Here is a 16,576-nt window from a genome sequence, read left to right on the forward strand (position 1 = left end):
GTCCTCATTTCCTCATCTGTCCCACAGTGTGCATCCTACCACCCATCTCGGGTACTTCATCACCTCTAACGTCCTCAGTTGCTCTGCCTTTACTACCCAGGTTTCTGTACCATACAGTAGCACTGATTGCACCACTATTTTATTCACCTTACTTTTCAGCTTCTTTGGCATTCTTATGTCATATATTACACCTGACACTCTTTGCCAGTTGGCTGCAGCCCCTCTGATTCTAGCTTTGACCTATTCATTCAGACTTCCCTTTTCCACAGCAATCCCTCTCAGATACTTGAAGCTCTAAACCTATTCCACTATTTTCCATTCTCTCTCTTTTCTCAGCGTCTTCTGATTTCCCTCATTTGCTGCCATTACCACTGTCTTATCTATTCAGTTTTATCCCATGTGGCTTCAGTTTTGCATTCCCTTTCCCTGTCCTTTATTGACGTTTTTGCTCAGAGTCTGCTTGTAATGCCACATGATCTGCATACAGCAACTTTGTTGATATGTCCCTCTGACCTGTTTGCTATTGTAATTCAACACCAGTATGAACAGCAGTTTGCTCACAACTGAACTCTGATGCACACCCAGTTCTACTGGAAGCCCCTCTGTGAAACTGAACACTGTTCGTACTCAAGTCATTTGGTCCGTGTACATAGCTTTCACTAAATCTACCAACATTTCTGGGACTTTGAACCACTGCAGGACTGCCAAAATCAGCTTTCTTTGGACCTTGCCATATGCTTCCTCCAAGTTTAGGAATGCCCAATTGGACTCCTTCCTCATCTCTATCATCTTCTCAGCTATCTGCCTTACTGCAAACATCAGGGCATTTCTGCTGCATTCTGATCTGAATCCAAACTGCTCATCTACTGTCTTACTTTCTACTACTCTGTGCATTTGTTTATCAGTCATCCTGTCCAGAACTTTCATGTAGTATGACAAGAGTTTGATACCACTATACTGCCCACAGTTGTGTATTTCCCCTTTGTTCTTGAATATTGGCACTGTTAAGCTTATTTTGTGGTCATCTGAAATGTGCCTTTCTCTCCACACTGCTATGAGTATCCTCAGGAGTCATTTCTCCCATCTCATCTAGCATGTTTATCATATCTACTGTGACCTCATCAGAGCCTGCTGCTTTCCCTGACTTTACTTAATGCTGTTCCTACTGTTGTGGTGGATTCCTCCTCTTCTCTCATCAAAGACTGTGTCTGGGGCAGAACAGCTTCTGTGGGGTTTTCTTCATTCAGCAGCTGCTGTAAGTACTCCTTCCATCTGCCTTTGATGTCCTGTTGACCTTACAGCCTTCTTTGACACTGCTTCCAGCTGATTGAAGCAGCTAGTGGTTTATGCTGTGGTCCAGCTGTTTGAATGGGAATGACTTTACAGTCACTGATTCAACCCCAGTGCCCTTTCATTACTAGGTTTAAGTCTATCTGACTTGTATGTTGGTTACTATTGTAGTCAAACTTTTGACTGCCTCACTTTCTGAACCATGTGTAAGCTATCAAGCTTTTTGCCAGACATAAGTCTAGAATGGCTTCTCTTCCTTTATTGTTGCCCCACCCATCTGGGCTCAGGCGGTCCTCCTATCCTGTTCTGTCTGTCCCAGTATGTGCCTTCAAGTCACCCATTATCTACACCAATTCATGTTGTCCTGCTTTATTTTGTAGGCCCTGCAACTGCCGTCTAAATGCACTCTTTTCCTCACTATCACAACCCTGTTGTGGGGCATAGGCTGAGATTATGAATACTGCTTTATCATTACACTGGAATCTGATTGCCCTGAGTCTGTCACTAATTCTGACAACATCCCTCATTGCCTTCTGCAATCTCTCCCTCACCACAATTCCCACACTGTTTCCTGTTCTCCTCCTGAATAGTAGACTCTCGATCCCAAGCCAAGTGGCTTTGCTGAACTGGCCTCCCATCCTGACTCCTAGATACATTGCATGTCCAGCCTCCTCCTTACCTTCATGTCATCCACTTCCAAGCTGTGTCCTGTCAGTGAACCTGCATTGAATGCAGAAATTCTTAGTTCATGTTGCATGTTGAGCAAAAGCTGCAAAATCATAGCTATCCCAGACAATCCAAGCTGAGTAATTGAACATTAGCTGGCCAGTAGCTTATTGAGCCAGGGCTGCTGGACTTTATGGGGGCACACACTGGCCAATAGGGGCACATACACCCCTCACACCATTAGCATGATTTCCTTGGTAGGTTGGAGTAGGCCAGGGCCTCAACCCACTTATCACTGGGAAATACCCATGTCCATTTGGCTATATTAGTCCTCCCAACTCCAAAAGGCATTCTGAGTGTATCACCTAGAGTCACAATTTACATCATTGAGTAGCTAGCCTTGCCATGGCTTACAGTCTGTGATCTGGATTCTGCTATCTTGAGGATACTGCACACTATAGTAGATGCCCAAAGTGATTGGTCTATACAGCTCCTTCCCCTATAGGGCACCATGTAGAGTTTGTGCTGCTGTCCACAGCTCCATTCCTTGGTGAGTCTGAGATGGCAACACTCAGAATGTTTTTTGGAGGTGGGGGAGGAACCCCACAGAGACAAAGGGAAAACATGAAAACTCCAAACAGGTATTGGCCAGAGGTCAGGATTAAACCTTGTATCTTGTGCATAGGAGGCAAAGACCTTCATCATTATTCCAAAAGGTTCTGCATTGCTGTTCCTTAGTATAGTATGAATTTTCCAAACACTCAGTGGCCCTTTTACTACAAATGGTCCAGGACAGAGGAAACTAAGTAAAAGGAGACAAGGCCCAGAGGCAAGAAATGCCATCTTCCTATCCAGGAGTGCCTCCCAGTATTGACAGTCTTGCTTCATTACCTACTCCCCTCCCACCATAGTCATTATGAGGAAGGCTATCATCAAGGACAACTGGTTCAAACTGACAGCAATTCTTTAAGTAAAGGTAATAATTGCTTCAGGTTACAAAATCAGATTCTGGACATTCCCACCCTTAGACCAGGTGCTCTTAGGAAAATTCCTCTATACTGCTACAGTGGAGAGTGAGTCTCTGCAAGAGCATGGGAGAAGGATCTTTATTCAAGACTTCCTCATACTCTAGAAAGCTGGGTTTGCAAATCCTCTTTGATCTCTGGAGATTAACCAAATGCATTATGAAGAAGTGCAAAATATTAACACCGCAGAATTTCACTTTCTTGCCTTTTCCTGATGCCAACATGGTCTTCTTGGATGTTTATAATTAGATCACTGTTTCAGTAGCCTAAGCTATTCAGGGCTTATAGCCCACCAAGGACATGGCCAGCTTTTTAATGCTTAAGGGTAGCTTCCACACACCCTAACTTCTATTTCAAGCAGACCATCATATAAAAAGGCAGTTAGAACTCAAAAAAAAAAACCTCAGAGCTTTTTTGCTGCTAAAGCAAACTCCTTATGCAAGTTTTGTAGAAATGACTGTCAGCTAATGATCCTTCAAGACTGGGCAGACAAGTCCGCTGCTGTGGAAAACCTTCTGCAAATTTATTTCACTACTCTGCTTATTAATTTATCAATCACCCTCTCTAGAACTTTCATGCAATATGACAGGAGTTTGATACCGCTTTGCTGCCCACAGTTGTGTATGTCCCCTTTGTTCTTGAATACTGGCATTAGTATGCTTATTCTGCAGTCATCTGGGATATGCCTTTCTATCCACACTGCTAAGTGTACCCTCAGGAGCAATTTCTCCCCAATCTCATTCCGTATCTTTATCATATCTGCTGTGACCTCGTCAGAGCCTGCTGCTTTCCCTGACTTCATTTTATTATGTGCTACTCTTGCTGCTACTGTGGTGGGTTCCTCTTCTCTCATCATAGACTGTGTCTGGGACAGTACAGCTTCTGTGAGGTTTTCTTCATTCAGCAGCTGCTGTAAGTACTCCTTCCATCTGCCTTTGATGTCCTGTGGACTGATGAGAAGGCTGCTGCTGGCATCCCTTATGAAGGGTGTTTGGCTATCTTTTTTATCTTTCTGTTTTTGCCTTGCAACCTGATATAGTTTCTTTGTGCCTTCTACTGAGTCACTTTCCAGAAGCTGGTATAGTGCTTCTGATGCCTTGTTCTTTGCTATTGCAACTCTTTTCTTAGCCTCTTTGGTAGCCAAAGTAAAGGTAATAATTGTTTCATAGGTTCATATGTTCATAGGTTCATACTAGGCTATCTGCCCGAGGGCATTTACAAGCCTAGCCCATAGTTTTGTGGCTTACGCCACCCCTTTAGTATGGGGAACTATACCCATTATTTTGCTGTGCCTCTGTTGAGCAGTGACACTGAGGTAATCCCTGGGGTATATCTGCGATCTCCCATCCATTGGTCAAGATTTCTCTTGAACAAGGCCAGCGAGGTGCTCTGCCTCACATATACCGGGATTTTATTCCACAGCATAGGGAGTCTTTGGGTGATGAATCTATCCTCCAGCACGCCCTATTAATAGCCGTGTCGAGGTTTAAGTCTCACGCCCTTGTGGCTCTGACGGATCTAGATTTTTTGAGGTGAAGCATATTCATCAAATCTGGGTTTGACATGGCCTTGTATGTTAGGCAAAGGTCACCTCTGAGCAAGCGGTAAGCAACTGAATAGAGCTGGAGTTCTTTCAGTCGGGCAGCATAGGACAGATGTTTGAGACCCTTTATCCTTTTGGTGAGGAACTTTGTGGCCTCTCCAGCTGCTGCAAGTGTCGGGTCAGATACATTCCGAATGGGGCATTGTACTCAATCATTGGTCTGATGAGTGATGAGTATAGGGAGACTATGACCTCCCTTGATCTAGATGAGAATCCCTTCATGATAAGGTGGGCAATGTAGAAGGTCTTCCTAACTACTTTAGCTACATGGGTGTCGAATGACAGACTACTATCAACCTGGGTCCCCAGGTCCCTGATAACTTCTTCTGTGCTCAGTGGATTGCCACCTATTTGGTAGCTAGGGGTAACCTTGTTTTTCCCGAAGGGTATGACTATGCATTTTTTGGCATTTAACTTTAGGCCATGGCTCTGGCACCAGTTATCCGTTTCTGTGAGACCCTTCTGAAGGATATCTGTGTCAGATGTGTTTTCTACTATGGCGCCCAGTTTGCAGTCATCTGCAAACTTTGTCAGCCATAATCCTCCTGTGTTTGCTTGTACTTCAGAAAAGTAGATGCCAAACAAGAGTGGGCCCAGGACTGAGCCCTGTGGTACACCACTTGTGACAGGCTTTGAGTCTGACATGGCGCCAGCAACTCTGACCCTGTGGGTTCTGTCACTCAGCCAGTTTGCAACCCATCTTGTGATGTATGGGTTAACATTTAAGCTGATGAGTTTTTCAATGATACCCGAGTGGGGTATTGTATCAAGGCCTTCGCCAGATCGAGGTAGGCTGTATGGACTGCCTTTCCTCATCAATGGCTTTGGTGACTGTTTCAAAAAGTCAACCAAGTTTAGAAGGCATGATCTGCCTTTGACAAAGCCAAACTGGGATGGATCCAAAGTCTGCAAATTCCTATGTCTTTATTTATAAGGTCCATTATGATCCTCTCCATGGCTTTGCAGATAAGGCTTGTCAAGCTAATGGGCGGTAATTTCCAGGGTCGGTGGAGGCACCGCCTTTGCGAAGCGGGACCACAGTTGCAGTGCGCCACTGCCTGCGTACGTATCCAGAGCTAAGACTATGATTAAACAGCTGTCCTAGCTGTGGGTTTAATTCCTCGTTGAGTTCGTGGAGCACACAGCCGGGGACACCATCAGGTCCCATGGATGCTGTGTTTTTGCTTTGGGGAGAGCAGTTCTCACTTGGGCGTTGGAGATGTTTGGGGGCTGCAATCGCTGGTATAAATATCTCTCCTTTTGGGGAGAAGTTTGCACTGAACCTGTCAGCCAGTATGTTGGCAATGTCTGTAGGATCAGTAATCTTCACATCATTTTGAACTAGTTCTGAGCATGTCTGGGAGTTTCCTCCCAGGTTTCTAACATAGCTAAAGAAGGCCTTATGATTGTCTTTTGAGTCTTTAGCTATTTTTCTCTCAAAATTTGCTTTGGATGATTTTATGAGAGCTCTTAGTTTTTTACTTATAGTGATCAAGGGTGTCTTACCTTTTAAGGATTTTGCTCTATCTTGTAGTAGCTTCCTCCTTTTGTTGTAGAGTTTGTTTATGGCTGGGGTCCACCAGACTGGACGCTTGCCTTGGTACAAAGAGTCTTTGTTTTGCTTGGGATTGCCTTATCCATGCAGTCCTGCAGGTGCTGGTAGAAGGCATTTGTAAGTGATTCAGCAGCTTGAGTACTGTTTTCCACTGCTCGGGGCCTTAAAGGAGACCACACTAGTCTTTAGAAGTGTGAAGTCGGCTTTCGAGAAGTTCTTTACTGTGGTCTTTTTTATTTCAGGTGGGGTGGAATGAGGACCTCCAGCGAGATTAGTTTGTGATCTGATCTCACCAGTGAGGGGTATACTTCGGTGTTGAACATTGTGCTCCCATGTTCGTGATGATGAGATCAAGTATGTTTTCTCCTCTTGTGGGGATGGTGACTAGTTGTTCCATGGCATTTGAGTTTATGAATTCCAGGAACTTTTGGGCTAGGGTGTTTGGGCTTGAGTAGTGTTCCCAGTCTATATTAGGGTAATTGAAGTCACCTAGTATGATGGTGTTTGGTGATACATTTATCCCCTCTAGTGTTTTCAGGAAGGCCATGTGAGGTTCCTGAGTTTGTGAGGGTGGCCTGTAACATGCTACAATTTGCAGAGCAGTCTTGCCTATGGTTAATTGCACCTGGATGGTCTCCGATGCATCGTGCGTTGCCACCAGTCTTGAGGTGTGGGTGTCTTTGATGAATATGGATACCCCCCCTCCTTTCTTGGTATTGTCCGGATTTTGGGGCCGGAACGCATGATAAGAGGTAAAACCTGATAGTGCTGGGGTGCTCTCAGGAGCCTTGAACCAGGTTTCTGTCACTGCGTTTCAGGTTACAAAATCAGATTCTGGATATTCCCACCCTTAGACCAGGTGCTCTTAGGAAAATTCAGGTACAGATACAGGTTCTATAACACAGAGATACCATTTGATCCAGAACTGGAATAAACAGGGATGGTTGGTTTACTAGGCAAAGATGAATGAGGAGTCATCATAATGCCAGCTGTACATCTTTTGAATGTATTTCAGAACCCATTTATCCTTCCTAACCTGGTCTGTCTTTTCTGCCTCCCTCTTTTTCATGCACTGCTTCTCTCTTTTGATGACTTTCTGGACTTCTGAATTCCACCACCAGCTTTCCTTATGTACCTTATTTCCATACCTGGCTCATCCGGTTATCTGTTTTAGAAGACATTTTCCTCAGAGCTTATAGTTTACCCGACAGTCAGCCTCATACTCCCAAACAGTCTGATGAGTTATACAAGGTACCTCAGATTCCCTAATATCTGTTTTCTTACCTTAGAACAGGCCCTGCAGTTATGTCCTCACATAAAACTGCTTTGCTAAACAGATTGCTAATGCTAATCCCATTCTCTCTGACAAGAATGGGAGAGCTTTTGACAGATTTAGGAAGAAAGTGTTTTTCTTCTGCTACTTAAATATTCAGAATTGCTAACTGCCAGGCTCACATATAAATATTTTACTTTTGTCTTTTGAGAATATAAACTGTTAAGTTTCCCTCTAATGAACAAAATAATTATTTGAATGCCTGTGTTTTATCTGCTACTCATACAATCAAACATTATTTAGCTAATGTTTAACCTGAGATTTTAAATTTTTCCCATAGACAAGCAAGTTTTGTTTGATCCTTCTGCAGCTGAGGTACTCAGGAGTATTGAGTGGTGAAGTTAATTCAAGGGGGTGATCCAAATCTTCCAACCTTCATTTTTTTAAAGCAAATAAAACTTTCCTTCTACCTAGGCTCCTTTTTTTCAAAAAGCAATTTACGTAGAAAGCTGCCAGCATTTAATATTTTAAAAAGTAGTGGCAAAAAAGGGAAAAGAGACAAAATCAAGAAGAGTTCAAGAAGTCAAGTTGACTGTTGATCTGTTCAAGTTACACCGCCTTGCAATCTCTCCATCCCATTGAGTCCACATCTTCCTCAGTGACACCAGATTTTTTCAGATAAATGGGTTCTGAAAGACATTCAAGAGATGTACAGCTGGCATTATGATGACTCCTCATTCATCTTTGCCTAGTAAACCAACCATCCCTGTTTCTTCCAGTTCTGGATCAAATGGTATCTCGGTGTTATAGAACCTGTACCTTTCAGCCAGATGGGCAGAGAGTTTTATTCAATGATTTTTTTTTTTGGTGCCAAGGAAAGAGGTAGCTTGAAGACCAGTGTTAGACTGTTCCTTTCTAAATATTTTGTCAGGGTCCCAACATTCCAAAGGTTCTCTCTTCAAACTCTGTTATCTCTTATACCTTTACTGATTTTCACGGTAAATCTAGATTTAAAAAATGCTCATCATCACATTCCAGTTTGCAAACATTTGAAATATTTCTTAAGATTTTTTGTATCTGGCTTACGCTGTCAGTTGTGTGTCCCCTTTAGACTGTCTACTGCTCCAAGGGTAATTACAAAGTGTTTGGATCCATTAGTTGCTTATTGAAGACTTCAAAAGCATTGACATTTTTACATATTTGGATAATTGTCCTGTATTTGCAGACACTTTTCCATCTATCCAGAGTCATTGTTAAGTGTTCAGAAACTCTCACTCAGTCTGGGGTTTCAAAAGAATGTACAAAGACCTTCCTTCATCCCTTCTCATAGAATAGTTTTTGTGGGATGTCTGCTTGATTCGGCCTGGGGAAAAGCTTTTTTTCCTCAAACAAAGTAGGTAAGTAACAAAAGTTTTTCCTGAATTTTTTCAGTTAATTTCTTGCATCTGCCAAGAAATTTCTCAGAATTTTGGAAACAATGCTTCTATGATTCTTAGATTCCCTTGCCCAGACTTGCATCAACACCCTTTGTTTTTATATCACAGTTCTTGGGTTTGTAAAGAAGGGGGTTCTGTGATAGGTAGATCAGTTCTGTGAAAATCCAGGACTCTCATTTTCCCTTCTGTCTCCTCTTCAGTCTGTCTCAACATAAGCTTCAGGCTTTACATGTGGGGCTGTATTCAAAGGTGTGAAATTGAAAATGCTGTATTGTGAACAAGACAGACAAAAGCATATATATGTCAAAAAGATGATGCCGGTAATTATTACTTTGAAAGATTTGAATATTCTCTTGTCTCCAGAATCTCTTCAAATTATTAGACAACACCACAGTGATGTGGTACATAAACAAGGAGTACCCGTTTTTACCTCCCTTGCACACTTGCTGTGATATCCTGGGATATTGCATCTCAGCTCAGTTTTGCTCTTAGGGCTTCATACATTCTGTCAGAGTAAAGGATTGTAGCAGATAAGCTAAGCAGGACCAGGGCAGACCCTTTGAAGTGGAAACTACTCCTGGAGGTCTTCAGGAATCAATCCAACTGTGTTCCTTAGATAGATCCGTTTGCCTTTTTCCAAAGCATACAGTTAAAAGAATTTCTGTTCCAAGACTGCTTGCAAACAGACTTCAAAGACAGATGGTTTCTTATTCCTATGAACACAAATGTTCCTCTGTCCTTTTCCACTCTTTCCACTCTTTGTCAAATGATCCAGAAGGACTTTCCAAAGATTGTGGTAGTGACTTTCTTTTGAACAGGTAATAGTGGTTCTCCTTACTTTGAAAAATGGCCAAGAGCAGTTACCACACACACCCACAGACCGGATTTACTCAAACAAGATGGGTTGTTTCATACACACCAACTTGAAATCTTTTCAGTTGACTGCTTAGGTGATAGAATTGTGATACTTTTCAGGCACTTTTTTTTCTGAGAAAGCACAGTAGGTACTGAAGGTGGCTAAAAAAACTGTCAGTAAAACATTACACTTATGTAAGTGGAAAGATGTCCTAGTTGGTGCCAGTCCAAGAACCAGGACCTTCTTCAAGCCCAGCTGCCTCCAGTTCTTCATTTTTTTGTGAGAGTTACTGGCCTCTAACCTTTCTTATTCCTCCATCAAGGTTCATTTGCCTGACATTTCTGCTTGCCTGCCCTTAGATTCCCCCTTTCAAACATTTTTGAAAGTGATGTTGCATATTTGTCCACCTAGAAATGGGTGGCTACTCCCTGGGATATTAACCAGTTCATCAGGATGACTCAAGTTTTTTTTTTTTTTAACATGGAAGACTGTTTATTCAGTGCTCTGAGTTTTGCTAAGACAGGATCTGAGTTACTAGTGCTTATGGTGAGTCAGTCCTACCTCATTTTAAACATGGACAGTGTTTCATTAATATGTGATCCTTTTATGCCTAAAGTGGTTTCAAGAGTTTACTTCTAACCAGACTATTAATCTCCCTGTCTTCTTTCCTGAGACCAAGAACAAGGGAGTGAAAGTGAACATGATTATGTTCATCATATTATTCACCGCTTCAGTAGCCTAAGCTCTATGGGTTATAGCCTGTCAAGACAATAACAACCGATCAGCTTCCAAAGCTTCAGGACACCTTCAACATGCCCATACTGTTAGGCAGCTTGAGCTAAGCCCTTCAGACCTTTCCTACCACCAAAGCAAACTCTTCTTTCCAAGTTTTCAAGGATTGGCTGTTGGTTTCTGCCATTCCATTGCTGGGTAGATAAGTTGCCTTTGAGGAAAAAACTTCCACATTTTATATTTATTGTTTAAACTTACTTTTCTGACAAGGAAAGTTGTTTCTTTGACTAGGAGTTTGCGTTTTAATAGACTGTCATGAGGCTTAACTGTACTTTTAAATGGAGTGCACTTTTTTCCTGTCAACTTAAAAGTTGTTAAAAATGTTCTAAAACTATTTCTGTGGATAAACTGTGCTTATTTACCTTTTGGGGACTGGGAAAGTGTAGTAAAGTGTTTTTTTACTGGGAAAAGTGACTTTTTGGAACTTTGAAGTTTTACTATCACATTGTGGCTTAGTTTCCCCTGGAAAGAAGCAGCGTTTTTGGAATGACCATGGAACAATCTACCAGTCCCATAGTCAGTCCTTATTGCAGACAGAAAAAGAAAAAGTTAAGCAAACAGCCTTCACTACCACATCTGGCTAGCAATTTGCCTCAGCTACAGGGGGTGAGTCTGCTGTAGCCAAAGCTGGTTCCCCAGTCCAATTATCCTTTTCCCCAGATCCCTCTGGTGTAGCATCTACAACCATTATGGACCAGGGTTAGCCACATTCTGTGCTGCTGTTGGGGTCCCCCATGTGGGCAATGGAGAGCCACTGTTGTCAGTCTTGGGAGAAGGGGCAGGGTAGATTTCACTGTTTAGTCAGAATGTTGTACCCATCTTTGGTGAAACTGATGCTGCCATTAATAAATATGTTTCCCTAATTTTCTTGTTAAAAAGAAACCTAAAACTAAACATGTATCTACTGCTGCACAAATCTCTATGGAAAAGAGTAGTTTATTAGGTCTGGCTTAGGGCCTTGTTCAAGCTATCAATCTTCTTATAAGGTGGCATCTGGTAAAAGAAAAAGGGATTTCTATTTTCTTGAGGTAATTCAAGATTCTGAATCTGGACAGGAAGATGAAGGGACAGATGCATAGTTTCTGAATCTGACTTTGAGGGATTCTCTTTCTCTGAAACAATTTCTGGAATGTGGCAGTTTTTTCAGTGGAGGAACACTTTTTTCTCAGGCTCTCAGAAAATGCTATGAGCTGTTGCAAATGGAATTTCCAGAACCTTCACCCATCCACCAATGCTGTCCGCATTGGAGGATGTGTTTGTCACAGCCTGTAGCTTCTATAATACTCAGCCTGCTGCTACTAAGAAAGCAGATTTGTATAAAGTTCCTCGGTCTTTTAATTTTTCATACACTCATCACGGACCTGACCCAGCAGCTATAGCTTTAGTTAATCCAGCTGCTGCTATACATTTTGCTAATCTCAAGCCTTTCCTTTCAGACAAGGATGGCAAAATAATTGATAAGTACAGAAAAAGTGGATGCTTTTGCAACTTTAATTTTCAGAATTCTGAATTGTCAGGCTTATATGCTGAAGTTTATTCTGACTAATTGTGAAGGTGTAAGGAATGTTTTATCTGCAGTTCCTTCTTGTTTTGAGTGGTTTAGTTACTTCAGTTTCAGAGGTCATTACTCATTGTTTAAAGTGTGTTTATGATTCTGTAGACATTTCTTCCAGGGCTGTGGCCACTGGTAGTGTATTTTTATAAACAAGGAACTTCTTTATAAAATTATCACTTATGACCTAGGCAATCATACATTTATATAAATGAAAACAAACCATACTGATGTATTGTTAGTTGCAGACATTATACATTACTTATAATATATACAGTCATTGTCAGTCAAGCATTACATACCTCATTCAAATCCTGCCTTCTTTTAAACCTCATTCCTCCTCCAAAATGTTATTCTGCATGCATTGTTCCCATAATTCCCATTTTTCAATGTAATTTGCTTCTACCATTTTCTAACAATCCCATTTCCAGTTGTTTTATCTCTGTTACTGTATTCACCACTTCTATTATAGTTGGTTTAGACTTTGCTTTTCATTTTCTAATAATTGCTTTTTTGGCAGCCAACATAATTAGACTGAGCAAGGCCTAACTATGTCTAGGCAATTCTGATTCTGTATCATAGCTCAAAAAATAATTTTGTTAGTTATATCAACTTGCTCACTCAGAATTTCTGATAGACTATTCTACAGGGAATTTTTTAAATCTACAAGCTTATTACAGTTCCTGAAAATATTTTCCCATTTAGCTCTTTCTTCCCCCATCACATCTCCAACATTTGCTATCTCACTTGAGGAAAAATTAGTTGGAGTCGACTTGGGTTATAAAAATACCGATATAAACACTTCCATCAAGCAAAGATCCTACATTTTCTAGACTTTGTTGCATATTTGGGAGGTGTGCCTGACTGCATTCTCAGAACCCTCCCAGAAGATGTAAAAAAATGAAATTTTAAATTCTTTGGATAGATAGTTTTTGGACCCTCTGCTGCAAACGTTATCAAAAACTGTGATGAGAGTGGTAATCTGATTCAGGGAATCTCTCAGATTTGTTAGCTACCTATTCCAAATTTTCCAAGGGATTCTCTAACCCTAGGCTAGTCTTCGTAAGAAACAAAATAAACAGTCTCTGCAAAATGCTGGTAAGCAGACTTTTAAAAAACAATGTCATGGAGGATACCATGAAGAAAGCAGAAACCTCCAAAACAAAGGACAATCAAACAAGTCGGAATGACTATATAAAGAACCATGTCTGTCTCTCTCCTCATGCAGTCCTTTATTTCTTTCAGAAAGTCTGAATTGCTACTTTTCTCTTTGTCAGCATATAGTGTCAGACAGATGGGTTCTGAAGATCATTCAACAAGGTTACAGATGGCAGTGGGAAGAAATTCCTCCCTTCCAGAGAGTTATACTTCTTCCACCACACCAAACATATCATTTTCCCCTGTCCTGCAATACATGTTACCCCAGGGAGAAGCAGAAATATTCCTTCCTTCCCAGTTTGGGAAAGGATTTTATTTGAGGATATTTTCCATGCCAAACAAATAAAATGCCTGGAGACCAGTTTTATATTGATCTTTCCTAAACCAGTTTGTGATGGTACCCATGTTCAAAATGTTGCCACTTCATAACCTTTTCCGCCTCTTCCCCATTTAAGTTTTCTGGTAACTCTAGATTTAAAAGAGGTTTATCATCACATCCCTATTCAGAAAGATTTTAGGCTTTTCTTAAGGTTTTGTGTGTCTAGATCACATTATCAGTTATCTACCCACTACAACAGTAGTGTTCACAAAGTGTCCAGCTCCAGTTATAGCTCATTGTAGGCTATAGGTTATCCACATTTTTCCATATTTAGACAGCTTGCTTATCTTTGCAGAGTCTTTTTCAAAGTGTCAGGAATTGGTCTATTGGATGTGAGAGATCTTAAGCTGGGATTCCAAGAGAACATTCAAGTATTTTTTAACTCTAACACACAGGATTGTATTACAAAGACATCTGCTAGACATCTCAGAACAAAGAGCTTTTCTTCCACAAGAAAAAAATAGATTTATAGCTAGATCTATTTCAAAGGTTTTCCATTCCAACTTCTGTCTCAATAAAGGAATACCTCAGGATTATGGGTCTTATAGCATCTATGATTCTCTTTATACCATTGGAAAGACTCCACAAAAGAAAGATACACGTGGTCTCTTTGGTCCTAGCAGCAACATCCACTACTTTTTTTCCAGTTCTAGTTGTGGGAATTGTTAGAACAGAAATCACTGGGTGGAGACATCAAGTATCCCTAAATCCAGGTCTTCCCTTCTCTCTTGCTTTAAAGTGGTCATTCATCACAGATGCTTTGGACCTTGCTTGGGGAGAAGTGTCAAGAGGGATAAACGTGCAAGATATTTGAGACAGCAAGGGCAGACACAAGCACATGAATATAAAAGAGATGCTTGATCTCAACAAGGCACTGAACCATGAATAATTGTTTGTCCCCAGAACCACAATACCACACTGATGTAGCACATCAAGTGTGGGGTAACCAGATATTACCCCCTGTGCAGACTAGGTATGTTAGCCTGGGATATAGCTTTAAGAAGATTCTTATTCTACAAGCAATTCTATATTCTATCAGCAAAAAAAAATTGTGTGGCAGACAAACTGAGTAGGATCCTCATGTATAAAAACTATGTCAGTGGGTCTTCCATGATTTGATCTGTCTTGTTGGGAGTTCCTCAAGTAGACCTTTTTGCCTCCCGTCTGTACAATAAACTGGCAGAATTCTGCTCTAGGGCTCTATGCAAGAAGGCCTGGGAAACAAATACCTTTTTCTTGGACATGAATGTCCCTATATGCTTTTCCATCCATTCAGTTATTATCCAGGGTACTTCTGAAGATTAAGATGGACTCTGTTAAGATCATTGTAGTGATCCCCTTCTGGCTCAGGCAACAGTAGTTCTCCCTTCTTTTGGAACTGGCCAGAGGCAATTACCATAAGCTCCTGCACAGAATGGATATACTTACACAAGAATGTGTGTTTGATAAACTTCCAAGGTGGCTGCATATTGAGTAACAGCTTAATTCTAGCTCTCTCAGTGTGAAGACAGAAACTCAGAACAGAGAACCAGTGCACTTGTATTTCTGGGTAAATTTCAGTAACTGGCTAGTAAGTGCACTACCTGGATGCCAGAAAAAAGAAATGCAGAGGATCTTAAAGAAAGTCAGCTACAAAATGTGAGGAAGAATCACTGACTGGGAAAAGTTTTGCAGCTGTTCAACAAAAAGCAGTGCAAGCTCCAGTCTTGATGCAAGATATGCCTTACAGTAACCTAGAGGAAAATATAAGACAACTACATTCAGACCTGATTTAAATAAACAAAACACTGATGGAGTATATGAATTTAAATAAAAGGCCAGAAAAAATGAAAGAAGCTTTAAGAATATATTCAGATGAGGTAATAAAACTGCAAAAATCAGAGGTCAAAATGAAGAAAAGGCTGACTAAATATGAAACTACTCAAGAAGAGATGTTTCAAAAATAATAGAATTAGAGGACAGAGCAAATAGAAGAGAAGCTGGAAGGAGTACAGTGTATTAATTTTATGAAAGCCCAACTGAGCACCTGGACTGGTATTCAACAGCAGGAGTTGTTAATTAGGGCAGATCGTGACTATGCTCCAAACCTGGGCATGAGAAAGCAACCTAGACCTTTAATAGTAAAGATGCAATCCTGCCAGCTGAAGGAGCTGATTTTGTCAAAACTGTGACAGAAGGACAAACTACTAAAAGTGTGTGACAGCAGAGTCTTTGTTGAGAATGATTGCTCACTGTACACCAGGCAGAAGAGAAGTAAATTTATTCCACTATCCAGGGAATGTCGAAAAACAGGTATAAGATTTAAACTGTTGTACCCAGCTATCTTGAAAATATTCTTCCTGGAGGTACAAAATCATTTTTGATGCAGAACGTACTAAGGAGGTAATACAAAAGTTTGTCCAACAAAAAGTGAGCTGTGAAACAGGAGGAGATTCTGCTGCTTGTTCTTCTGGTAATAAGGACCAAAGAGAGACTGTGCCAGTGAAACCAATGTTTCAACAGAAAATGCTTGAAAGAAGGAAAATAGCACAGGAGTTGACTAGTAGAAATGCGAGTATTTTGGAAATGAAACAGAGATAGGATTTGGGAGATGGAGATTAACAGAAATAAAACCAGTAACTTGGAAATTGACAAATGTAAGATTACAAAGTGATAATTATATTTGTGAAACATGACAAAGCAAGGAAATCTGAAAATATTGGACTTTTTTTGACTTTATTAAAGTTGTAGGGTATTCTAAAGCATATGCCATACTTCATATAATTAATGTTCAGAAAAATACTTAGGAGAGGGGAAGAGGAAGGAGAAAGTTCACTGTAAGTAAAAATGTTTTTCTTAATACTAATGTTTCTATAGTACATGATTTTCTTTGCATACTATAAAGTAAAGTTTTCTCAGTTATTTTTAAGTGCAATGGGGATGCTAATGCATACAGGTGCTACTGTTTTTTTTCCCTTTTTCTCTTTCTCCTTATTCAGTTTTAAAAGATGT

Source organism: Protopterus annectens, chromosome 9.part0, assembly GCF_019279795.1.
Source record: "Protopterus annectens isolate FY-2018-M chromosome 9.part0, PAN1.0, whole genome shotgun sequence".
Taxonomy (NCBI): domain Eukaryota; kingdom Metazoa; phylum Chordata; order Ceratodontiformes; family Protopteridae; genus Protopterus; species Protopterus annectens.